General features: G+C 38.4%; 1 protein-coding gene across 12 annotated transcripts in view; it reads left to right on the forward strand.

Moving 5' to 3' along the window:
- The first annotated feature begins 1969 nt into the window (after positions 1-1969).
- ZNF518A (zinc finger protein 518A) overlaps positions 1970-26014 on the forward strand; it is a 36329-nt gene continuing 12284 nt past the window's right edge. For 3 of the 12 annotated variants that reach the window (XM_074382674.1, XM_074382673.1, XM_074382679.1), the window contains exons 1-3: positions 2220-2339; positions 4771-4855; positions 24267-24416. The gene's annotated coding sequence lies outside the window, so the exon portion shown is untranslated. Of the gene's footprint in view, positions 2075-2219; positions 2340-2359; positions 2973-4770; positions 4856-5727; positions 5820-6578; positions 7468-24266; positions 24417-26014 lie in introns of those variants that run through there. The other 9 variants (XM_074382680.1, XM_074382678.1, XM_074382677.1 and 6 more) reach the window with 8 other exon arrangements.

The raw sequence follows: 26014 nt of genomic DNA on the forward strand, positions 1-26014 counted from the left end.
TCAAACAACATGTAACGTTAGTTACACGTTCCACAGCTCTGAGAAGCTCAGAGGTTAAATGCTGTCAGGTAGTAAGCAGTAGTAAGGTCTTCAGAGGGATCAACTATTTAAAGCATTAATCTAAATGCCCTATCCCCACTAACTATCCTTCTCAAGTAAAAAAGTATTCCAGAATCCTTTCCTAAGCTATGATTCAGCCTTCTCCCTTTTGTATCTTTTTCTCCCTTTTAATCTTCTTCCCTTCCTTCTTGATTCAGTCTACTCTCTCCTCTCCTCCCTCACTGTCCCCACCCACCCCCCTTTTTTCCCCTTGCTAACCTCTATGTTCAAAACCTGAAAGGAGATCAAGAGAAACCTTTCAGGTTTTGAACATAGAGGTTGGCAAGAAAAAAAGGTTATGTGAATGGTGGAAGAGGTAATATGAATGGTGGAAGAGAAAGGGGAAGAGGTAAGGTAAGACTAATATTTTAATTTACTTTAACTTTCCCCAATTCTTCTATAACATAAATGCAGGTTTGCAAGATTTTGTAGGTGAACATATATGTAGAAGTGAAAATAAAGTTATAATGTGAATAGTGCAGAGGAGGGAGTGATGAAATATCAATCTGAAAAACAAAAACGACATCAAAACACAGAACAAACAACTCCGCCCATGTTTCCAACTTAATCATTTTTTACTATTTTTTTAAAAAAAAATCCTGGCTGGGAGCAGTGGCTCAAACCTGTAATCCCAGCACTTTGGGAGGCCGAGGTCGGTGGATCACGAGGTCAAGAGATTGAAACCATCCTGGTCAACATAGTGAAACCCTGTCTCTATTAAAAATACAAAATTTAGCTGGGTGTGGTGGCACACGCCTATACTAGCTGCTCAGGAGGCTGAGGCAGGAGAATTGCTTGAACCCAGGAGGCAGAGGTTGTGGTGAGCCGAGATTGCGCCATTGCACTCCAGCCTGGGCAACAAGAGCGAAATTCTGTCTCAAAAAGAAAAAAAAAAATTGTGTTCTCTCTCTTTCTGCTGTGATGTGTGTGCATGTTTGGCTTGCATGTTAATGAGGTCCTGGATATAGATGGGTGATGTACAATGTGGGATAAAATCCACTTTGTAAACAAGTTCCTCATTCCATAAGGGCATCCCCTTTGGTATTTACAGAAGATTTCTCCTTGTGTGTTTTACACAGTAAGTATGACCAATGTGAATTTCTGCTCATTCGCCTCTTCTAGGTGGAATTGTGTAGCCCAATAAACACAATAATGAAGAAGGCTTACGAAAGTCAAAGTGAGGATTTCTCAGTGTGGTTTTTATTAAATGAAGGAGAAAATCTTGCATTTGGCTACAGGTTGACATTTTCAAAAGCCTACTCTAAGAAAATGAAAAATACATATCATATATTTAAAAGTTTTTTAAAAGATTAGATTGTAAATGCCATACAAACTACTTAAGAAAACGTGGAACATCAGGAAAAAAGATGTGAAAAATCGGATCATAGTTTCACTTTTAATTTATTGTGTATCCTTCCTCGCCAAGGTTTTTTGTTTTTGCTTGAATATCGGCTGCCACTCATCCCCTGCCCCTTTTTTAAAAGGAAGGTAATTTATGTAGAAAGGGAGGTATCAATTAATAGGTTGGATTTCTAAAGGACAGAAGAGCCATACTGGCCTTTGGGGTAAAACCAATACCAACCATATTAACTGACCTTTGTTCAGCCCTGTTGTTGTGAGGTAGGGGAAGTATTCCTTTGAAGGGGATGAGGGCCTCCTTCATTGTAAAGACAGTTTAGAGATAAATTACTTAATAGGTACATGTTTGGAATTCAATGTGTCTTCTAGAGCTACTGGCGGCAGCTTCTTTCGTTGACATGGGCTGCAATAGCTGCTGAAACCCGCGAGTCAGAAGCAAGGGGTGGGGAGGCGCCATTTGCTAAACCGGAACTGGTTAAAATCTCAGGGTGGAGACCATTCCCAGTCAGCAAGGGGTTGCCAAGTGCATACAGTTCCTGCTCCTGGTGTCTACTTTGGAGAGCACAGAATGGACGTTTGTCTGCCATTCCACTGGCAGTAGGATCAGCCGCTGCTGGTGAGCAACGAAGTAGTGGGTCACTGAAGTGGCGCGCCGGGGCCGCGGGCTAGGTAGAGAGGTCAGCGGCGAACCCAGGCCTATCTCGTCAGGCCGCGCGCGAACCCTGCCGGCCTCCGTTCTCTTCCGCTTGTCTCAGGTGCAGCGCAGATCCTTCCGCCGTAGCGTGCGCTCCCTGTAGCGCTGCGATCAGCTTTTCGGCAATACCCGGATGGAAGTGTAATGGCCGCCATCAGGGACTCGCAGGCAATGGGGACTACGACAGGTACTCCCGTGAGCGGGACTGCCCAGACCTTTTAGGATGCCGGGACTTCTAGCGGGCCAGCCAGCAGGCAAAGGGCGAGTTTTGGGGGTGTCAGGGTTCCCCAAACAGGTCGAGGGATCCGCCTCTTGTGAGAGGAAGCGCCAGTTAAATAGTCCCGGCCATTCAGCGCTTCCGCCTAACTTGCCGCAAAGTTTTCCTTGAGAAGTCGGGGCTTTTCTAGCCCAGCGCTTTTGCAGGCTGCTAGAGCCGCCGCGTACTTTCTTAACCTGGGCTTGCTTTACGTCCGGTTTTTCGAACTTTACACTCTCCCACATTCTAGGAGCTGGGTGGGAGTGCGAGACGGTGTGCCTCCGCGCTCCACGCGGGGCAGCGGAACCCCGGAGGAAGGGGCGGATCGGGCGCGGTGTTTGGGGCGAAGCTGGGCGCGCGGCACTCGAAGCACTCAGTCGGCGGGTTTCGTGGTTGCTGGAGATAGCAAGGGTATCCCGCAGACTGCACCCCTCGAGCTGTAGGTTCGCAGGCCCTACTCGACGGCGACCCTATTGCGGGCCAAGCCTATGGTCATTGGGGGCCATATCTTGCAGAGATGCCCAGCTCCCTGACGCGCTCGCTCTTCTCCACAGTTGGCCAAAGGTGCTCTTCCCCTCAGACCCCAACCACACCCAGTGGCAGATGGGTTTCTTTGTAACTGGCTTTCTCACATGTAGGGTCCATTTTGACTCTTTTCTTTACATTGTGTCCTCTTTGTCAAGTAGAGTCTCTTCCTAGGTGGCTGTGGTAATTGAAAAGCATATAGAGTGAATGTATATACGGAAAAATGTTTTAATTCTTAAGTGGACCGATCAAACAGATGTAGCTTTAAAGTTCAGGATACAACAGTTAAGACTCAGTTTTCTTTTTAGGTTTAAATATGAGAGCAAGTAGTGTATGTGAGCTGCTTTAGTGCAAACATTGTTGAGTATGTTGTCAAACGTCTAAAAAAACACTAAAAAAATAAAATAAGTCAGTGTTTAAGGAATTCATGAGAATGTTGAAGTTTGTACAGTTGTCACGGTGATAAAACGTGAAGACACCAAACCGTCAGGATAGGAATTCTATTAATTGGAAAGCGATATTAGATCTAGTTGCTGGTGCTTTTTAAATTGCTTTTTCTGCAGCAAGGGGTCTGATTTAAGTGTATGCTAAGGTTGGTATCCTCAGGTTTAATAGATATAAAACATTTAAATTAATTCAGTGAAATTTCCTAACATTTTCAGAGTTTAACTGCAAATTTATAATGCATTCACTTTCAGCAAAATTATCTTTTCTGAAATTTATAAAGAGACGTTGTGTTCTGTTAACACTTTGAGGATGTTAGGATTTCCTGGGGAAGGTAAGCATAGTGGACAATGTTGATTTTTGCTATAAAAACTATAAATTAGATCATCCCTAGATACAGAAAATTGTTAACAAAAGGGGGAGGAGAATAAAATGTGGCTTTATTACACAACCGAATGTTTCCTTCTTGTTGCAGTGAAAATAAGTTTAATTATCAATTAAAACGTTTTATATCTGGTTTTATGGAAGGACAAAGGACAACCACCACAATGAACACCCAGTATATGCATTGATAATATATGAGCTTTTAAATGCTTCAATTTTTTGCCATGGTCACACTTTAGATTCTGTTAGTTTTCTCCCTGGTAAATGCTGTAATCCCAGAAGTTTATATGTCTTGAAACATTACAGAGGGAATATACTTTAGCCTAAATCTGTACCTTTGAGATATACCTTAAATGCCCTTTAAGTGTATTTTTATTGTTTACTTTTCTGTTTGTAGTTTTTTAGAATTGTTCTCATTGAAACATTGTGTAACTGCATACTTTATAGCACTTAATAGAGCTTTTTTTTTTTTTTTTAAAATGGTAGGAGACTTGAATCTTGCCCATATTCCTTCAGGTATGCTACCGAAGGTTTTGTGGCATAGTGCTATAAGCGGAAGAAAAGGGTTTTTGTCTTTTTTATTTTATTTATTATCTGGTACCAGGTGTGTAGGCTGTATTTCAGTTCTATATGGGTATTGGCTTCTCATGGTGAGCAATTTTCATAGGATGTTAGATAACCAGAAATGAACATTAAAGGTTAGTATTATGGTGGTACGATAACTGAGTTGCAATCAGATCCAGATACTAGTTCCAGTTTTGTGACGTTGGACAAGCCTCATTTTCTTTTTCTTGTAATAAATGAAGATATTGAGTTAGATTGATTCTCAGCTTTAGGATGTGACTTTTGCAAATTTATGATATGTTATCACTGGGCATCAATAATATATGTTTAAGTGTAGAGAGGTTTTAGTTTTTTTTTTTTTATATTTCTTTATACACCTACATTACATGTTTAGTGTAATTGAACAGATTTTACAAAGTTTTTAAATTTTGGTCTTCATTTCCAGATACCATCTCTTCTTTTGATCATTGTTCCTGATTGTGACATTGTGCAAGTGTTAAATTGTGTGCCTTTTGTTCCTGAAGAAAGAGGTATGGTAAAGATTGAAATACTGGAGTATGTAGTCTATTTAAGTAGGAAGTTAATACATTTTAATATTGGACTGAATAAAGTAAAATACAGGTTAAGTATTCCAAATCAGAAAATCCAAAATACGGTATTTTTTCAGTTCTGACATGGTGCTCAAAGGAAATGCTCTTTGGAACATTCTGGATTTTGAATTTTTGGATTTGAGATGCTCAACTGGTATAATGCAAATATTCTAAAATCCTAAAAAAAAAAGAGAGAACTATGAAACATTCCTGGTCCGAAGCATTTCAAATAAGAGACACTTAGTCTGTAGTTTACATATACATGAGTTTTCATAAGTTATAGTTTTATTTTTTTGGCCAAAATAAAACTTAAACATGAGTTTTCATTTTAATCTAAGCAAAAGAAAGTAATTTTTGGTTTCATAGTTTATTACTTAACATAGTATTTATTAGAGATCCAAAGATCACTTTAACTATATCATTCTTCTAAATAGAAAGGTGGCATCAAAGACTTCTGGGTAATGAACATTGGTAATAAAGATGGTAGATAGATGTCTCAAAGCTATGTGAATGGCCAGAAGAGTGTTGTTTTGGTCTAGTAAGTGCAAAGCAATGTACCTAAAGAAAAATTACCTGATACATGTTTACATTATGACTAATTGCGTCTTCATTATGAATCAGGAAAGGGACTTGGGAATCACTTTAGTGTTATGATTGGTTTCTTGAAGACAACCATGTGAATGGCTGGGTGTAGACAAAAAAGAAGGAAAAATATGCCAACAAATCTATGTATTGTATGGAAAGCTTTGGAAATGTAGTGGAAAATATTGTACCCATGTAAAAAACATGTTTTTTCTACCCTGGAAACACAGATATCACTACTGTTTGTGTTGGATAGGTCCTGGGATCTTTGAAATCCTAAGATTCTTGGATACTACAGTATCATAAAATTCCTTTAAATGCAGTAAGTATACACATAATTATAACCCTAAATTAGGAATAAGATTGTATATGTAATTGCTAAAATAGCCGAAGTAGACTATATCACTTTACATTATTGCTTTAGTTGTCATAACCATGTTCTTCTCTGAACTTCACCAGCAAATGGCTTTCTGTTCAGGGCCATTTTTTACAAAGGCATGAGTTTTGATTTTGTCAGAAAATAATGTACAGAGAGTAGAGAGCAATAGACCTAAGTTAGGTACCACATTATCATTTATGTCATTAAGTAACTTTGTCATGTATATAACATTTGTTTGACTTCTTACCATGAGAGTCACATGGGTACTGTCTTATTCCTGAAGAGATAATGTAATGCTGAATGCTGAGAATTTTCCTAAGGTTGAGTATCCCAAATTTGAAAACCTGAAATCCAAAATACTCCAAAATCTGAAACTTTTTGAGTGCTGACATGATGCTCAAAGGAAATAATCATTGGAACATTTTGGATTTTGGATATTCAGCCAGTAAGTATAATGCAGATATTCCAAAATCCACAAAAACCTGAAATCTGAAACACTTCTAGTTCCAAGCTTTTTTTTTTTTTTTTTTTTTTGAGATGTCTCACTCTCCTACCCAGGCTGGAGTGCAGTGGCACGATCTTCTCAGCTCACTGCAACCTCTGTCTCTTGGGTGCAAATAATTCTTCTGCCTCAGCCTCATGAGTAGTTGGGACTACAGGCACATGACACCATGCCTGGCTAATTTATTTTTGTACTTTTAGTAGAGAAGAGGCTTCACCATATTGGCCAGGCTGGTCTCGAACTCCTGAACTCAAGTGATCTGCCTGCCACAGCCTTCCAAAGTGCTGGAATTACAGGTGTGAGCCTCTGGGTTACAGACGTGAGCCACTGTGCCTGGCCTACTTACAAGCATTTTGGTTAAGGAATATTCAGTCTCTACTATTTGATCCAAACTACTCAGGAAGAGTAATGAAGAATCAAAGCTTTAGTTGCATTGAAGTAAATAAGAGACTGCTATATGGTGATTGACCAAAATGATTTGTATTAATTTATATTGAAAAGTTGCGAGCAAAGTCCGACTAAAAATATAAAGTTGTGACTGGTATGGCTGCATGAAACAAGTGTCAGAATATTAGAATGAAGGTACATGATACGAAGTTTCAGAAAGTTAAGTGGGCTTCACATGGGTCTCATTTCATGAAGAAAGTCAAATAATTTCAGAATATAGTATGCTCATCATCAATTCCTGATTCAAATTGCTTTGTTGAAGGTCGTGGCTGGTAAAAGACAGATCATATATTGTTTTTGCCAACTCAGTATCTCTTCATTTAGGGAACCACCCCTCCCCTATTCTGAGTGGTTTGTGGGCTGTCAGTCAGTCTTACTGTCTTATAACCTGAGCCTGGTCATCCCTATTGCAACAGTGAATGCTGTTATTCATGCAGAGCCAGTCAGAATCCATTTCTGAAATTGATGGGTGCATACTAGGAGAAAGATACTACCTTTTCTCTGAAATTGTTAATCTGGAAGGTGCTGGTGACATTCTTTACCATGTGTATGAAAAGCCCATCTGTATAGGGAGAGAAAGTGAAGCCATGAGGAGATGGGAGATGGATGGTGGTAGTACCAGTTTCAATCTCAGGGAACATGGTAAGTGGTACCTAGTTTTCTTTTGATTTTGTGAGCTACCCTGGTGTCCTCCTCAGTCCTTGGGCCAAAATTCTATGTATAAATTGGTTTGAATTGTATTGCAGCAGGAAGTGTTCTAATGAATATATGGCCTTTATGAATTGAGGTCTGAAGCTTCAGATTGATCATTCACGTCCTTCTGTAGTTTGCCACTTTACTATACCTTATAAAAGTTTCTCTTTATTTACTCATCATTTATGCATGCATTCAATCCTCTTTCATTCAGCCTACAAACATTTATTGAGTGTCACTTATGTATGAGTATGTGCAACTGCCTGAATACTAGACTAAGTGGATGGTGGACATACAGCACATTTTTATTTATTTCGGTTGCACAGATCAACAAACGTGTTGAGAATAATGACTGTGGTGCTTGGCATCTATGTAATATGTAAGAATAAGAAGAATTCCTTGCCTTGAAAGTGCTTCTAGTTAAGGAATTCAGATTAATATACAAGAAAAAACAGATAAATGAATGCACAATTGTATTTTAAGTCAATTTTGATGGAAAGGAAATGAGCAAGTTGGTCCATTTAGGAAGGTTTCCTGAAGAACATACAACTTTAAATGTGTTTCTAAATGTGTTTTTACTTATGAATGTGGCTTTGATAGGTACAGAGAGTAATTGAAGAACGGGTAGAGTTGAAAATGATTATAGGCTGATCCAGGTTGGAGTAGAGATTAGTTTCACTGTAACAATATGTGTTCTTTGGGAATGAGGTAGTGGAAAATAAGGTGACTGTTTTTGATAAATCTATGTATGAGGCACTTGGAAAGCCAAGCGAAAATTTTGGCCCTTTCTACTAAGATGGAGATTTCTTTGAAAAAATGTGTATGCTTCTTTTAATATAAAGTCATTTTTATATGCTAAAATATAAATTAAGTATAATGAAATATTGTAAAATTACTCATTATGGCAAAAGCTCTTATATTCATCTGTCTTGAAGGTTTTTTAGAAAAATAGCATTTAACTTGGAATGCCATTTTATATATACATTTATGTAAACCTTTCTCAAAAAGGGAAAGATAAGAAGAGATGTTATATAATTTATTTATTTATTCTTTTCCCTTTTTGAGAGTTATCTTAGTAATAGTCAAAGCCATACCCTTCTCCTTAGAGATAAAGCCAGTTTGAAGCTAATGTAGCAATAGATGTAAAAACATTTAAGGGCTGGGGAGGTGGCTCATGCCTGTAATCCCAGCACATTGAGCAGCCGAGGTGGGAACATTGCTTGAACCCAGGAGTTGGAGACCAGCCAGGGCAACATAGTGAGACCACATCTCTATTAAAAAAAAAATTATTTAAAGATAAGAAGCAAAATTAAAGTGATGCTTGATTACTCATAGAATATTCACTTTGGGCTCCAGAAACTAGGAATGATACATAATTTGTTATTGTGTTATTCTCTCATTAAATGCTGTAGTTTCTTATATCCTTGCCTACCTTCTTTCCTGATAGCCTGATATCTGACACTCAACTCAGAGAGTAACAGTTGGATTATTCCATTATACCAAGGTTGGCAGGCTTTTGCTGTAAATGGCCAGATAGTAAATATTTTAGGCTTTCTGGGCCATATGGTTTCTGGTGCAGCTATTGTAACACAAAAGAAGCCATAGGCAATATGTAAATGAGTGAGTGTGGCTGTGTTCCAGTGAAACTTAATTTACAAAAATAGGCAGCAGGCCAGATTTGGCCCACAGGCTGTCATTTCATTCCATAAACTCTCTCAGTCACATCTGCGCACCTGCTAGCATCTTTATTTATCCTCCCCTCTAGTTACTATAGATGGATCATCTTTGCTTCTTTCTAAGTTCACCTCTTCAACTTGTTCGCTAGATTTCATCCCTTCTGACCTGAAGGGCATTGCTGCTGCATTTCTTTCTTATCCTCCATCATTAGTTTTTTCATTTTTACTAGATTGTTTTAATAAACATGCAGTCATACTGTGATTTCTTCCACCTTTAAAAAACAAAAAATAAAACAAAATTAAACAAAACAACTCATTTATGGTAAAACTCCTTGAAAGAGTTGTCTGCACTACATCACTACTTCCTGTCTTTCCATTTTGCCTTACATCTAAGCTTGTCAGCCTTTTTCCTCTATAACTCCACTGAAACTGTTCTAATCCATGTTACCAGTGACCCTTCACATTAAGAAACATTTTGGGAATGTTTTCTTCATTTTGCTTTGAGGATACTACATTCTTGATTTACCTTCAGTCTTACTGGTCATTTCTTTAATGGAAACATTTTCTTTATTTTGCTTTGAGGATACTACAGTCTTCATTTACCTTCAGTCTTATTGGTCATTTCTTTTCTGTCTCACTTGCTGGTTCTTTTTCATCTCTTTCTGTTAAATGTTATGAAATCTTGAGGGTCAGGCCTTGGACTGTTCACTTTGTTTATTTCTCCTGGTGATTTCATCCTGCTCTAAGTACCCAATAGCTCCGAAAATTTCATCTTCCACCTAGCCCTCTATATTCTGTATCCAGCTACACAGTCCACATTTCCTCTTGGATGTCAAATAGACATCTCAAATGTCACATGTCTAAAACGTAACTTTTGATATACATTCCTACTACTTTCAAATCTTGTATATCTTGGTAAATAGCAACTCATCTTTCCATTGCTGTCAGAATTTCTAGAGTCTTGACATGTCTCTTTCTTTCAGAGAAAGCATGATGGGATATCTTGTAGGTGCTAGCTTCAAAATATATTCAGTCTGACCATGCCTCATTGTCAGCCAAACCACCATCAGCTCTTACTTGGATAATTGCACTGTGTTCTTTGTCTTTATTCTTTTTTTTTTTTTTTTTACACGGAGTTTCGCTCTTGTTACCCAGGCTGGAGTGCAATGGCGCGATCTCGGCTCACCGCAACCTCCGCCTCCTGGGTTCAGGCAATTCTCCTGCCTCAGCCTCCTGAGTAGCTGAGATTACAGGCACGTGCCACCATGCCCAGCTAATGTTTTGTATTTTTAGTAGAGACGGGGTTTCACCATGTTGACCAGGATGGTCTCGATCTCTCGACCTCGTGATCCACCCGCCTTGGCCTCCCAAAGTGCTGGGATTACAGGCTTGAGCCACCGCGCCCGGCCCTCTTTGTCTTTATTCTTGATCCCTTCTGAATACTCTGTTCTTAGCATAACAGCCTAAGTGATAAAAGTAATTCAGCTCATGGCAGTCCTCTGCCCACAGTGTTCTAGTAGCTTCCTCTCTGATTCAGAATAAGACTAAAGCCTTTACCGTTTCTATCAGTCCCTGTTTCTGTCCCCCTGTTACTTCTCTGACCTCATCTTCTAGCCTTCCCTCTAATGCTTTCTGTTGCGGTCATACTGATTTTCATGCCGTTCCCTGAATATGTTAGGCACGTTGCACATTCAGGGTGATGGCACTTACTGTTTTCTTTTCTTGGATTGTTGGCTTCCTCAGCTCCTTAACATCTTGACTCTAATAAGACCTTTTGAAGTGAGAACTCCCTGACTTCATATTTAAAATTATAGCACTCTGGTTCTGCCTTGCCATCTTGGCTTTATTTTTCTCTGTAGCAGCAGTTGTTGCCTTTGAATATACTTTGTAATTTACTTACCTCGTTTATTGCTTAAATAATAATAAAATGTTATCTCCATGAGGGGAGGAATTTTCGTCTGTTTTATTCACTGCCATATTCTCAATGCTTAGAACATAGATGTGGTGCTAGCTACAAGCCTGGTACCATCCCACATGCTGGTGATGTAGTCAAGAACATTACAGATGCGGTTCTCATCCTTATGCAGCTTATTTATTCCAGTGGTAGAGTCAGACAGAAAATAAATTGACAAATAAGATATTGCCAGAGATGTAAGTGTTACAGAAAAGAAACACAAAAGGATAAAGTGGCGAATATTTTTTTTTTTTGAGGAGGGGATATTCATAGGGAAGGGCCCTTCTGAGTTGGTGACATTTGAGCTGAGACCTAAAAGATGAGAAGGATCTAGCCTTTTGAAGAATGGGAGAAAGAACATTTCAAGCAGGGAATAGCAGGTGCAAAGGCCTGAGATAGGAAGGATAGGAAGAGTATTTGAGGAGCTGAGACTCTATGGCAGCTTTTTGGAATATGTGTACAGTGGGGAGAGTGGTGCAAAATGGAGTTGAAGAAAAAGGCCCAAGACCAGATACTGCTGTTTCTTGCAGGCCTTTATAAAGAGATTAACTTTTACTTTAAGTGCCTTGATGCTACAGATTGAATGTTTATGTCCTCCTATTGAAACGTATTCTCCAGTGTGATGACATTTGGAAGTGGGGCCTTTGAGAGGTGATTAGGTCATGAGGGAAGAGGCCTTATAAATGGAATTCATACCCTTATAAAAGAGACCCCAGAGAGCTCTGTGAGAAGATGGCCATCTGTGAACCAGGAAGTAGGCCCTCCCCAGACACCAAATCTGCTAGTGCCTTGATCTTAGACTTCCCAGCCTTCAGAATTGTGAGAAATAAGTCACCCAGTCTATGGTACTCTGTTACAGCAGCTAGAACAGAGTAAGATACTTGGGAGACCACCGAAGAGCTTTAAGCAGGGAGCATTGTAATTTATTTTAAGAAGAACATTTGCTTCTGTGTGGAGAATGGACTCAGAGGAGGGTGGTGGACAAGATGGAAGTATGGATGCCAGTTAGGAAGACTGTTTTCATTCATGTTAGAAATGATGGTGGCCTGGACTAAGATTACGACAGTGGATAGGAAGAGAGGAAGGGGAATACAAGATCTGTTTTTGAGATAGAATTGACTAGGCTTGCTTATGGATTAATGTGGTGAGTAAAGGAGGAATTAAGGATGAGTCTTGATTTGTGGGTTGTGAAACTGTATGGATTTTAGTGCCATCTACTAAGATGGGGACATCCGGGGAGTGGAATTTCTAATCATAGAGGCAGGTGCTGTATAGACCTAGAGAAAAATTAAACCGTTTATATTATTTTGTGAAGTTGAGTGGGAATGAATCACATGATAATGTGTTCTTCCAGTCAAATAGCAGTACATCTTTTTATTTTCTTCCCTCCCCTCATGTATTACAAATCAAAATCTGCTTATTCTAAATCTCTGTGATAGCAAAATGACAAGCAGAAGAAGAAAGGAGCAAGAGATGAAAATAATCCTTTTCCTATACTGAATTCAGTGGTCCTTATGTCATTTTGGACAAATTAGTTCAGATTTTTCTCCTAATTCCTACCTATTAAAAAGGTGATTTCTGCCAGGCTGTGGTGGCTCACGTCGGTAGTCTCAGCACCTTGGGAGGCTGAGGCGGGCAGATTGCTTGAGACCAGGAGTTTGAGACCAGCCTGGGCAACATGGTAAAACCCTATCTCTCTGAAAAAAAAAAAAAAAGAAAGAAAAAAAAATTAGCTGGGCATAGTGGTGCACATCTGTAGTCCCAGCTACTTGGGAGACTGAGATGGAAGAATCAGTTAAGCCCAGGAGAGCTAGGTTGTAGTGAACCATGATTGTGTCATTGCACTCTAGCCTGGGTGACAGAGTAAGACCCAGTCTCAAAAAAAAGTTGGTGGGGGAGGGGGTGTTGTATGAGTAATTTCTGACTCTGTGTGTTTTAAACCAAGTTCCAAATTATTGCAGCAAAAAAGTTTACATGCTCTTTGAAGTTTGCTGTAAAGTGATTTAATCTAGAATCATAGTCATATTTGATTTGAAAATAAGAGAATTAATCACTTAAAAATATATGGGTTAGGTACCTGTGTACCCAGTCTTCTGGTTTTTTTGAGGGAAAAATGAGAAATATTAAGTAATACTTGCATTTAGGAAGCTTATAAATTATCTGGGGAGGTAAAACTTAAATAATGAAATTATATATTAGTATAAAGCAATTTGTAGGAAATGGTGATTACTGGCTACTCTTTAAGTGGCTATTCAGAGAAAGGAGAGATTTAGTGTGTATTGTAGAAGGTTACATGTCCCTATAGGAAGCAGAATTTGAAAGGAAGTTTGAATAGTATTGCATTTAGATAGAGGGAAGGCGATGCTATGCCTGGTGACCGATAACTATATGAACAGACAAAGGTAAATAAAGATGTATGTGTGGGTAAGCCTCTTTTATATTGGGCACAGTGAGATGTCATAGTTTTAGGGAATAATGAAGAATAAGGTTTACCTGAACCAAGAACCACTTCTGTATTTTAATTTTAAACTCCTTTGTAATGGTATACCAATGTCAACTGCCTACCGGAATGGTATGTGACTCATATATACACTAGAATTTTGAACATTTCTAGATCTGTATTTAATTACTTTTGCATATTTAATCCTGCATTTCTTTTTTCTTTTGTCTTCTTCCTTTTTTTTTTTTTTTGAGACGGAGTTTCGCTCTTGTTACCCAGGCTGGAGTGCAATGGCACGATCTCGGCTCACCGCAACCTCCGCCTCCTGGGTTCAGGCAATTCTCCTGCCTCAGCCTCCTGAGTAGCTGGGATTACAGGCACATGCCACCATGCCCAGCTAATTTTTTGCATTTTTAGTAGAGACGGGGTTTCACCATGTTGACCAGGATGGTCTCGATCTCTCGACCTCGTGATCCACCCGCCTCGGCCTCCCAAAGTGCTGGGATTACAAGCTTGAGCCACCGCGCCTGGCCTCCTTTTTTTTTTTTTTAATTGTCCTTTAGGTTCTGTTGTACATGTGCAGATCATGCAGGATTGTTGCATAGGTACATACATAGCAAGGTGGTTTGCTGCCTTCATCCCCCCCATCACCTATATCTGGTATTTCTCCCCATGTTATCCCTCCCCAGCTCCCACCAACTGACTGCAGTGTGTGATGCTCCCCTCCCTGTGTCCACATGTTCTCATTGTTCAACATCTGCCTATGAGTAAGAACATGTGGTATTTGGTTTTCTGTTTTTGTGTCAGTTTGCTGAGAATGACGGTTTCCAGATTCATTCATGTCCCTACGAAGGACACGAACTCATTGTGTTTTTTTTTTTTTTTTTTTTTTTTTTTTTAAACAGAGTTTTGCTCTTGATACCCAGGCTGGAGTGCAATGGCGTGATCTTGGCTCACCGCAACCTCCGCCTCCTGGGTTCAGGCAATTCTCCTGCCTCAGCCTCCTGAGTAGCTGGGATTACAGGCACGAGCCACCATGCCCAGCTGATTTTTTGTATTTTTAGTAGAGACGGGGTTTCACCATGTTGACCAGGATGGTCTCGATCTCTCGACCTCGTGATCCACCCGCCTCGGCCTCCCAAAGTGCTGGGATTACAGGCTTGAGCCACCGCGCCCGGCTCATTGTGTTTTATGGCTGCGTAGTATTCCATGGTATATATGTGCCACATTTTCTTTATCTAATCATCTTTTTTTTTTGAGACATGGTCTAGCTCTGTCGGCCTGGAGTGCAGTGGTGCTATATAATCTTGGCCTGCTGCAAACCTCTGCCACACAGGCTTCAGTGATTCTGCCACCTCAGCCTCCTGAGTACCTGAGTAGCTGAGAATACAGGCACATGCCACCACACTGGCCTAATTTTTAAAATACTTTTATAGAGATGAGGTCTCACTATATTGTTCAGGCTGTTCTTGAACTCCTGGGCTCAAGCAAAATTCTCCTGCCTGTGCCTCCCAAAGTGCTCGGATTATAGGTCTGAGCCACTGTGCCCAGCCTACATTTATTTATCTGTTTAAGTTGCTCATTAGACCACAGTGATTTGGAGGGAGCTTGCTTTGGTTATGTATGTAAATTTGTATAAAACCATTTCTTTCACTCTCAAAATATGATTGGCATCAGTGTCTCAGGTAAACTTTTCAAAAACTTAAAACAGCTACAAAAAAAAAGTAAGCCCAAAATGTTTGTTTCAAGTCATTAACAGATAATAGTTATTTTGAGGGCACTAAAATAGATTCTGCTTTGAAAGTAATATTCTTAGGATTTATGTATGTGTGTGTTTCTAGATACCTTTTAGCAGAACCTTATATTTTTCAGTAAGCTTTTACTGGTGCATGCTGCTTTGGTTTGATCTCATGTATTCATATGACTGTTTTGCCTGTATTTATCTACAGAAAAAGGATTGAATGACTTAAGGAATGTAGTAGTTTTCTGTGTGATGGGACAAGTTACAGAGCTACTTGCTGAGTCACGAATATAGCTAAGCTAAAACTAGAGTTTTTTAGTTTTCTTTGGTGTTTAAGCTACTTGAATATAGCTAAGTAGCACATGGATTCTTCTTTTTAGACTCTGTCGAATGTTTTTGACTTTTAATCTATTATAGAAGGTAAATATAACTGTCCAAGAATGGTGCCTTTTGATAAATTCTTCAAATCTTCCTTACCTTTGGCATTTTACTTTGGGAATTATCTTTTAAAAATCTCTCTGGACCCATTGTGTGATTTCTGTCTCTCTCTCTTTTTTTTTTTTAATTGAGACAGAGTCTTGCTCTGTCACCCAGGCTGGAGTACAGTGGTGCGATATCGGCTCACTCCCAACCTCTGCCACCTGGGTGTAAGTGATTCTTGTGTTTCAGCCTCCCGAGAAACTGAGATTACAGACGCCTATCACCATGCCTGGCTAATTTTTTTTAATTTTAGTAGAGATGTGGTTTCACCATGTTGGCCAGGCTGTTCTTGAACTGCTGACCTCAGGTAATCCACCCACCTTGGCCTCACAAAGTGCTAGGATTACAGGGCTGAGCCACTGTGCCCAGCTGTGATTTCTAACCTATGTATGTTAACATTACCAGTTCCCTGGCTCCTCAGTTTTTGTTTGGATTGTCACTCTAGTCATCTAAATTTCTCATTTCAATGTTTACTTTCTCCAGTTTATTTTTAAAGTCCTGCTTTTATAACTTTTTTCTGTTCATAAATTAACAGTGGCTTCTGTTTGCCTATCATTTCTAGTTCAAATCCGTGCTCTATAGTCTGTTCTTACTTAACCTCCCCATTATGCATTCTTTTTTGATCTAGACCCTGGTGGTACCTTGGGAGAAAAATAATTTTCTTCCATTGTTTCTTTATTCTGTTTTTCTGGTTTAGATTGCCTTTGCTCCTTTCTTACATGTTTAAGTCTGCTACTCTTCAAAGGGTCCTCACAAAACTTGCCTTTCAATGATGACTGTGTTTACTGATTTGTCAGCTTTCTGTATTAAGTAAGAAGCCTTTGATTATAAGCAGTAAAAATTAATGTGAGCTAGCTTATGTTGAAAGGGGGAATTATTTTAAGGATACAGGATTTTCTGGAATTCAAGAGTAGGAATATATAGGCAGGCCCCATAAAGGCTTGTGGTGGTGACATTGCCCTCTTGGTTTCAGTCAGGGTTCTTAGGAGAGCTGATGATTTCTCTCCCATTGATTTGGTTTTCTGGCTTGTTTTTTGCTATGCCATGCTGTCATTCCTTAAAAAAAAAAAAATTAAATTATTAGTAGTTTGGAGGATATCCTTCTGCAGATTTGTCTGTGCTTATACACACATATGCTTATAAGATCTTTCCTCTTAGCATCAAAATGATATGAGGATCATTTCTCCTAATTTAAGTGTATTCTGTGCCTCAGTCTGTAGCTTTCTTCATTGTTGTTTCTTTAGACAGGGTCTTGCTCTATTGCCCAGGCTGGAGTGTAGTGTCGTGACAACTCACTACAGCCTTCACCTCCCAAGCTCAAGCAGTGCTTCCACCTCAGCCTTCTGAGTAGCTGGGACTACAGGGGCATGCCACCACACCCAGCTAATTTTTGTATTTTTTGTAGAAATGGGGTTTCGCCATGTTTCCCAGGCTAGTCTTGAACTACTGAGCTGAAGCCATCTACCCACCTTGGCTTCCTGAAGTGCTGGGATTATGGGCATGAGCCACTATGCTCAGCCTTCAACTTCTTTTTTAAACATTTTTTTAAAAATTACTTACAGTAAATACTGTTCCCGGTCAATTCATATACATACTTCTTTCTGTATAATTTCATGTGGATGTTTCATAATTTATAATTTTTCTTTTCCTGGACATTTAAGTGATACTAGTATGTATATATATAATGTTATACTTTTTTTTAGTAGGATATTTTTAAAGTGAGGTTTTTGTGAGTATACAAAATTGATTATTTTCAAGGAAAATATAAATTACCAAAGTGACTCAAGCAGTAGAAACTCTAAAGAGCCCAGAAACCATAGAAGAACTTGTAAAGATTGTAAGGTCTAAAAATCTGAAGGGTCACTAGGTGCATATGGTGTTCTTGGTGCAGTCTGTACAGTTTTAAAGAGATAACAAAAATTAAACTATTGGCAGTAGTCTGGTTAGTGAACTATTTCAGAGCAGATGAAATAGTGGAAAGTACTCCAATCCATTTTATAGATCCTCTGTAATACCAGTAACCAAAACTGTTGAAGATAGCAAAAAAAACAAAAAAAACAAAACAAAAAAAAAACCTAAATAACATTTTGTAAGATGAAATCCAGCACTTTATTAATAATATGCTGCATATTGCAAAAATAGTTCAACATTATAGTTTCTGTTCATTTCTTTGTGTAGCATATAGAAATATATAGGCAAAATTAGGTTGGTGTTACAATTTTTAGTATTTCTTTTAACAGTATCGAGATCAGGAAGCATATTATTAGTTGAACACCATTCGTTTCTGTATAAATTACATGCACCTTTTAATTTTTTTGTTGAGATGGAGTCTTGCTGTGTTGCTCAGGCTGTAGTATAGTGGCACTATCTCAGCTCACTGCAACCTCCACCTCTTGGGTTCAAGCGATTCTCCTGCTTCAGCCTTCCGAGTAGCTGGGATTACAGGCATGTACTACGATACTTGGCTAATTTTTGTAGTTTTAGTAGAGATGAGGCTTCACCATGTTGGTCAGGCTGGTCCGACCTCAGGTGATCCACCCACCTCGGCCCCTCACATTGTTGGAATTACAGGTGTGAGCCACTGTGCCTGGTCACATCATTTTATTTATGTAACAACACTGCATACATAACTGCTTTTCTGGTTGTATCAAGTCCCATTACTTTTTAAGTAGCCTCATTCCTCACAAATTAATTGTTAAGTAAACAAACTAAAACACTTCTCTTATAGCATTAATTTATACAGCATGAATGAAATCCAGTAACATAATTCATCATTCTCTGAGTGTTTACCATTAACTTTGAGGCTGGTGTTAAGTGTTCTTTGCAGTGGTATGATTGGCTATCTGTGTGTTGATATGGAGAACACAGAATTGAATAATACCTATATTTCGATCTCTTCTTTACCTTTAGTGTTAACATTCATCTATTTTGTACTGGCAGCAAGTGTATTATTTTGAGTCTGTTCAAGAAAAACTCAGTTGATTTACCACAGAAGTCACTTGCTTTATTTGAGAATTTCAAAATTTTCATGGCCTCATGCCACTTTTTCATAAAGTTTCATAAAATTGTTGTCTAGAGGCAAAAAGATTGCCATTCTCACAACATTCAAATGTAAGCTGTTTGCTTGTGCTGTCATAAGGTAGTATGCCAGTGTGGAGGCCACAGTGATCCAAGACAGCGTTTTGGGAAACACTGACCAAAGGATAACCAGTGACCGCTAGGAACATTTTTGTGTGTGCATTCTTCTTGACTTTTTATTTACTGAGAGTTATGCATTTGTTGATCCATTCTCTATCCATCTATCAGTATTTGAACAAATTAAACTCTATAGGTCTGCTGTTTATTTTTTATTTTTTTCACTTAAGGTATGTTAGATATTGTGTAAATGTGAGTTTACAGTATTGTTTTTTGAATTGCATAATATTCCCTTAAAATACTATAGCTAATTTAATCATCATTTATTGGTGGAGACTTATTTTTAATTTTGTGATTTTTATAAACAATGACACAATAACTCTGATTATTATCTGTAGGATACATTTCTTTCTTTTTTTTTTTTTTTGAGAAAGAAAAAAAGAATAATAAAAAGAATAAAGAAGAGGAAGAAAGAGAAAGAGGAAGAGGGAGAGAGAATGGGGGTATTGCTTTATTGCCTGGGCTAGAATGCAGTCTAAATATGGGTATGCCTATAATTTTCCTTAATAATGGAGACATAAAAGAAAATGAGGGAAGAGAATAACAAATAAGGAGCCAACCAACATTTCGTTTAAACTTCTAAGTTGATATGATGTGGTACTGATAAGAGCGTATATTTTGTATATTTAAAGTGGAGAGTTCTATAAATGTTAATTACGTTTACTTGTTCCAGATCTGAGTTCAAGTCCTGGACATCGTTGTTAATTTTCTGTCTCATTGATCTGTCTAATACTAATGTTGAAGTCTCCCACTATTACTGTATGGGAGTCTAAGTCTCTTTATAAGTCTTGTATGTCTGGGTATTCCTGTATTGGGTGCGTATACATTTAGGATCTTTAGCTCTTCTTGTTGTTGCATTGATCCTTTTATCATTATATAATGTCCTTCTTTGCTTCTGTAGGATACATTTCTAGAAGTGAATCAGAAGTTGTATGCCCTTTCCCCAGACTTTGTATATATGTATTGCAAACTGTTCTTTATAAAGGTCATTCCAGTTTTTATCTCCATCATTAGTATATCATCATGCCTTTTTTCCATCGCTGACCAATGCTAGATGTTAGAAATACATAACATCTTTTACAATCTGATTGGCAGAAGTTTTCTTGTTTTTATTCTTTTTGAATTCTAGTGAAGTTGGACATGTTTTCACTTATATTCCTCTGTGACTTTCTTCTTTGTGTCTTTTGCCCAATTTGTAACTTGTTTTTATTATTATGAAATGTGTTTATGTACAAAATGCACACAATATATATGTGGTTTAAAGATAAAACAAATATCTGCATATCAGCTATTTAAGAAATAGAAGCTCCTTTCCTTTTTCCCTGTTGTATTCTCTCTGGTCATATCCTCCTCTCTGCTCCTAACCAAGATGAAACTACCATTCTAACTTTTGGTATTTTGATGACTGTAAATACCAAATAGTTTCGTTTTGAAAATTTGGTAGCAAGCCTAAATCTAGCTATGTGATGAAAGGGTAACAGTGCCACTAGTAGATGAAAACTCCCAGGAGAAGTTAAGGGAACAGCATGACCTGAATCATAGTCTGGTTTTAGCTTCTCTGGAGTTTACCAGAGCCACTTTTGGGGAAGTTTGTGTAAATCATGAGTGAATCCTAGCAATCTTAAGAGTTCATTGTAATAAGAGAATCTGACAGGCCCAGAGTATAGACCAGATAGTGTATGTCTGAGAGAGGCTGCTCTGTAATTTTGATTTCTAAGCTCACCATGCAGTTGATCTTGATAAAAGGACATGGAGAGAAAAGCAGGAACATCATGAGTTTATGTCAATACAAGCCAAATACAGAGAATTTTGGCCAGGTTCACCTGGGGATTCTGTCCTATGGTTAAAAGATAGTACAGTATCAGTGACATTTTTGATGATAGAAGTCCTCAATGTGTCTTATCTTTTGATGTCCAAGACGTCATGTGTTTGGACTGACAGGAACAATGTAATCTGTGATCCAACTGTTGGTTATCCTGTTATTTCCCTTTACTGCATCTTGGGGATACTATTTACTTCTCTCTCCTCCATTTGATCTCCCAATGCCTGTACTTCATGTCTTTCTCTTTCCTGATGTATTCTTTCATTTTGATGGAGTATGTCTTCTAGTCACAACTTGGGGAAGGATGTCTGATAGGTAAATTTTGGGATTTTGTGTGTCTTCATTTTGCAGTTATACTTAGCCCCTTGGCAAAGTGTAGAATTCTCGGTTGAAAGCTTTATGCCAGAATTTGAAGGTATTGCCCCTTTGATTTTGTCCTTCTGTTATTGTTGCTGAGACGTCTAAAGTCATTTGATTCTAAGCTTTTGTTTTCTGACCTTTTTTGTTTCTTTCTAGAAACTGGCATTTTGCCTCCACTGTTAGGAATCTTTACAATGATATGCCTTGGTACATTACACTGAGTACTTGGTGCACATTTTCATCCTGGAAACTGATTTCCTACAGCTCAATACTTTAAAAAAGTCATATTATTGATGATTTCTTTCCTCTTTTTCTTTGTACTTTCTTCCTACTAATCAAATGTTAGACCTCTTAGATTGCTCTTCTAATTTTCTTACCGTTTCTCCTTTTTTTAATCTCTGTGTTTTGTTTTTTCTGAGAGGTTATTTCATCTTTGTCTTCCAACCCTTCCATTGCCCCTTTTTGCTTCTTCATGTTTTCTTATTTCTAAGAGTTCTTTTCGTTTTCTTGATGTTCCTTTTTTTGTGGCATCCTGTTCTTATTTCTTACATCCCTAAGAAATCAATGAGTTTTAAAAAATGTTTTGTCTTAATAGTCTCAGTTTCTAACAAATTAATTTTTTAAAATGTATTTTGTCTGGATCTTGAACTAATATTAGGGGGTTTTCTTAGATGTCTGTTAATCCTTGGCTGCCTGCTTGTGTCTAAGAAGCTCATGGAAAGCCCTGTCTGAACCCATGGAGGGGCTTGTAACACAAGGTTTTAACTACCACTGTGAGGAGCTCTTTGGGCTGGGCCAGGCACCAGAATCTGTCCCAGTGCTGCTCCAGCTGGTGAAGCTCCAGGACTTTTTTCTTTTACTCCAGTCTATTACAACTGATAGTTTTAAAGCATAATAAAAATAAATTGCCAGAATAATGAAATTTGAAAAATGAAGACATACAAAACACAAGTACATATTTTTATTATTAGATTCAGTAGACATAAACCTAACTCTGAAAATTTCAGTAATCGTTTCTAAATGCTTATTTTCGGTTTTGGTACTTACCTTGTCATGGACTGGTGACAGATGGCTTATGGACCATAGTTTAAGGAGCATTGTTGTCACCTAGGAGCAGAAAAAACCTAGAAGCAGAAAAAAGGGATATGGGGTGACGGTTTGTGTCTCATATGTATATGGTCATTTAATCCTTTTGGTTTTAGCATAGGGCTACTCTCACCAGAGCCTGATGACCCCTAAAACAGCGATTCTGTTTTACCCTTTGTAGAGAATAAGCCTCTAGGCTTCTGTAGTGGGGAAACAGCAGTTACTGATAGTGTGATAGAGTGGGGAAGAGAATCTTAGCGTCTAACTAAAACTCAAACCAGCTTTCTCCAAATTTCTTTCTGTTTTAGCTTCCCCTCCCTCCTTCCTCCAATTTCAGAGTTGCTTGGTGCTGCCAGTTCTTAGGCCTCGTAAAGATTCAGAATGTAAAATGTGTTAGTTCCTAGCTTTCCCATCTGTCTGCAGGGTCATTTACTACCTACGTATCTGCTTTTCAGCATCCAAAGTTTTGTTGCTATTGGTTCTTTTTCTGTTTTCCATAGTTAAATTTTCTGTAAGGGTTTCTAAATATTTGATGTCGAAGGTGTTTTCTCCATCCAGTCTTTTCTGCTTCCTTAACTGTATTAGTAACAATGTTCATATTCATTTCTGTGTTGTAGGTTATATTGCACACAGATATTTCTTCTATATTACATTTTTAAAGTTTTCTTTGTGATTTAAATTTGAATTTGCTGAAGTATTTACTGAAAATTTTTTCCTCAAAGAGTACATATATAGTGTATTTTCTGAATCTTTGCATATCTAAAATTGTGCTTTTCTCTCACATATGGGAGCTTTTCTGGATATGAAATTAATTTTGGGGTTACCTCAGAACTCTATATAAATGTTATTCCATTGTCTTCTCGTGTTTGTATAGAGTTGTGAGTAAAATGTCTGATTAATATTGGTGTCTGATTAAAGGTGGTGGTGTTGATGAAAAACAAATGCCTTTTTTTAGGTAACTGTCACTACCTTTCTGTACCACCTTTTTGGATAGCATTTCATCTTTATCTTTGAAACAATTTTTACAAGGATAAGTTGTAGATACTGAGTTTTGTATTGTCCTTCTACCTTGTAATCTTGCCTGGCATTTGCAGAGCCTTTGATTTTAAAATTTCAGATCTTTTTGGAAAAAAAAAAAATAGGTACTTTTTTTTCCTTTTTTTCAAAATCATTATTTGTCCCCCATCTACTTTGTTCTCTCTTCTATGACAGTCAATATGCTTTTTTTTTCAGTATCCTAGATCTTACTAAGATTGTTAGTTATTACCCGATTTAAAAAAAAAAGTTTTCTATTTTTTTATTGCAGTGACTTTCTTTTCTTTCTTTCCTTTTTTTTTTTTTTTTTTTTTTTGAGACAGAGTGTCACTCTGTCACCCATGCAGCAGCACAGTGGCATGATCTCGGCTCACGGCAACCTCCGCCTCCCAGGTTCAAGTGATTCTTGTGCCTCAGCCTCCTGAGTAGCTAGGATTACAGGCGCATGCCACCATGACCAGCTAATTTTTGTATTTTTAGTAGAGACAGGGTTTCACCATGTTGGCCAGGCTGGTCTCGAACTCCTGACCTTAGGTGTTCCCCCACCTCAGTCTCCCAAAGTGCTGGGATTACAGGCGTGTGCCACTGCGCCAAGGCCTTACTGCAGTAACTTTCATTATAGTCACTGCTGGGTGGGACAACAGGGGAGGGTTTTCTCTAAGGGTTCAGATTATTTTCCCTTTTTAGAGCTGCTGCATCCAGTGATGTTTCTGCCTACTTACTTTTTTTTGTTGGCATTGGTAGTTGAGATGAATTCTTAGAGAATACCAGGATTTTTCTTAGTGCTTTAGTTAGGAGAAGGAGAATTTGAGAGTTAATCTAATTTTTTTCTGACGGTCTAGAGATAATTCGATTATGTGGTGGAATGACAGAACTCTTAAGCAGAGGAAGATAGCCGTGGGTGTAGGAAGATTCATCTTTGTTCAGAAATAATGTCCTCTTTGCATCTCTCCTGACAGCTGGTGCTAGCAACTCACTACCCTCTCTGGCCTCTGGACCTAGCTTGAAGTTCTGGATTATTTCCTTCTTCCTTGTACCTCAGCCTGAGCCTTCTGTCACCCAAAGGGCTCCAGCTGGTTTTTCACTCAGGCCTCATTTTATCTTCCAAGGTACGTTTAGGGGAAGGAGTAGACAGGATTATGTCTCTCACTTCCTTACTTGGGGCATAATGGGTAGATCCTCATTAAATATTGATTGGATAAATGTTCCCTAGTGAACTACCTCTTTAAAAATGGTGGCTAGAGATGTGTTGGCATTTGTTTTCACACCCCTGTCACCAGATTGTTTTCTACCAGACATCTTGCCATGTGTATATGGAATGTTTTTTAGCTCCTAGCCATTTTGTAGGAGTTTTTAAATTACATTTTTTTGGTTGTTTCAGCGGGCACTTAGGAGAAGGAAGAAATCAAATGTTTTCAGTTGCCATCTTCATATATGAAACTATAGATTATTTTAATACTTTTACAAAATTATATTATCTCAAGACTTATTGAGATGTTGGTCAAGTCTTATGCTGTAATAATACATATATAGAAGGCAGTAGTTTAAATAGCACATTTAAAACCAGTAATTTGGGCTGGGCATCTTGGCACACACCTGTAATCTCAGCACTTTGGGAGGCCAAGGTGGGTGGATTGCTTGAGCTCAGAAGTTCAGGACCAGCCTGGGCAACATGGCAAACCTCATCTCTGCAGAAAAATACAAAAATCAGCGGACTGTGGTGGTGTATACCTGTAGTCCCTGTTGCTTGGGAGTCTGAGGTGGGAAGATTACTTGAGCTGTGGAGGTTGAGGCTGCAGTGAGCTGAGATTGCACCACTGTACTCCAGCCTGGGTGGCAGAATGAAACTGAGACCCTGCCTCAAGATAAATAAATAAATAAAATCAGTAATCTGTGTTGGTGGGTAGCGATTGGACTGTAGTAAAAAGAGCAATTAGCACATAGGTTAGAGGATTAAAATTGTAATACTTTTTTGTGTGTGTGTTGAGATGTTTACAATATGCCAACATTTTTTGTCCATAGGTGGCAACCTTAGTATAAATTGCTGTCTGGTATCATGTTTGTGTATTAATCAGAGTTCTCCAGAGACACGGAACCAGTAGGATACATACACCTTGTTTAATGATGGGAATGTATTCTGAGAAATGAGTCACTAGGTTATTTTGTCATTTTGTGAGCATCATAGAGTGTACTTACACAAACCTAGATGGCATAACCTGTTATACCTAGGCTATGTGGTATAACCTATTGCTCTTAGGCTACCTGTATAGCATGTTACTGTACTGAATAGTGAATACAAATGTAACACAATGATGAGTATTTGTGTATCTCAATGTAGAAAAGATGCAGTAAAATTACAGTATTACAGTGTTAATCTTAGGGGACCACTTTTGTTTATTTGGTTCATTGTTGACCAAAACGTAATTATGCAGCACATGACCGTATGTAGATTGATTGATAAATATGTAAATACATGAGAGGGGTTTTATTAGAGGAATTGACTCTTGTAATTATGGAAGCTGAACAATCCTGTAACGGGTTGTCTACAAACTTAGAGACCTGGGATGCTGGTTGCATGATTCAGGCCAAGTCCAAACACCTCAGAACCAGGGAAGCTGATGGTCCAATTCTCAGGCTGAGGCTAAAGACCTGACCAAAGTAGGGCTGCTGGTCTAGTCCTGGAGTCCTAAGGCTAGAGAGCCTGGAG

Source organism: Saimiri boliviensis, chromosome 12 (assembly GCF_048565385.1).
Source record: "Saimiri boliviensis isolate mSaiBol1 chromosome 12, mSaiBol1.pri, whole genome shotgun sequence".
Taxonomy (NCBI): domain Eukaryota; kingdom Metazoa; phylum Chordata; class Mammalia; order Primates; family Cebidae; genus Saimiri; species Saimiri boliviensis.